This window comes from Mus pahari, chromosome 8 (genome assembly GCF_900095145.1).
Source record: "Mus pahari chromosome 8, PAHARI_EIJ_v1.1, whole genome shotgun sequence".
Lineage (NCBI taxonomy): Eukaryota > Metazoa > Chordata > Mammalia > Rodentia > Muridae > Mus > Mus pahari.
Window position 1 is genome coordinate 36033376 of NC_034597.1, and position 654 is coordinate 36034029.

Here is a 654-nt window from a genome sequence, read left to right on the forward strand (position 1 = left end):
TTTGAAGAGACTTTTATTGCTTCTTCAAAGTATAAAAATTGTGGCTGGAGAGATGGCTCATCAGATAAGAGCACTGGCTCTTGCAGAGGACCCCAGTTTGGTTCCTAGCATCCACATGGCAGCTTACACTATCCACAACTCCAGTCTGTAGGCATCCAATGCCCTCTTCTATTCTCTGTGAGTACCAGGAATGCATGCAGTACATTTACACGCACAGAGGGCAAACACTCAAATATGTAAAATGCAAAACAATAAATATTTTTTTTAAAAAATGACTTTTAATAGTCAGGATATGATAGACACTCATTTTTAATGTCCAAAGACTTACAAACACAGTAACTGGGAAGAAGATACAGAGCTCCCACTGTGCTACAGGCTACTACAAGGTTGCTAATTATGCAACCTCGATAACTAATGACATTAAAGACAATTCTTTTATGAAGGATCCATCTATCCAGTGTAGAGTGGTTGGGTGTAGGGGAACCTCAACCTCTGTCCTGTAGATGCCAGTAGTATCACTAAATCAAAATATTAAAACTGTCTCTTCATCTGGCCAAATATCCTGGCAAGTACTGGTTTTAATATGACTACAAGAAAATAAAGACAAATGGCAGCTATGATTCAACCAGAGAGTCCATGGTGATTCAGAGGAGT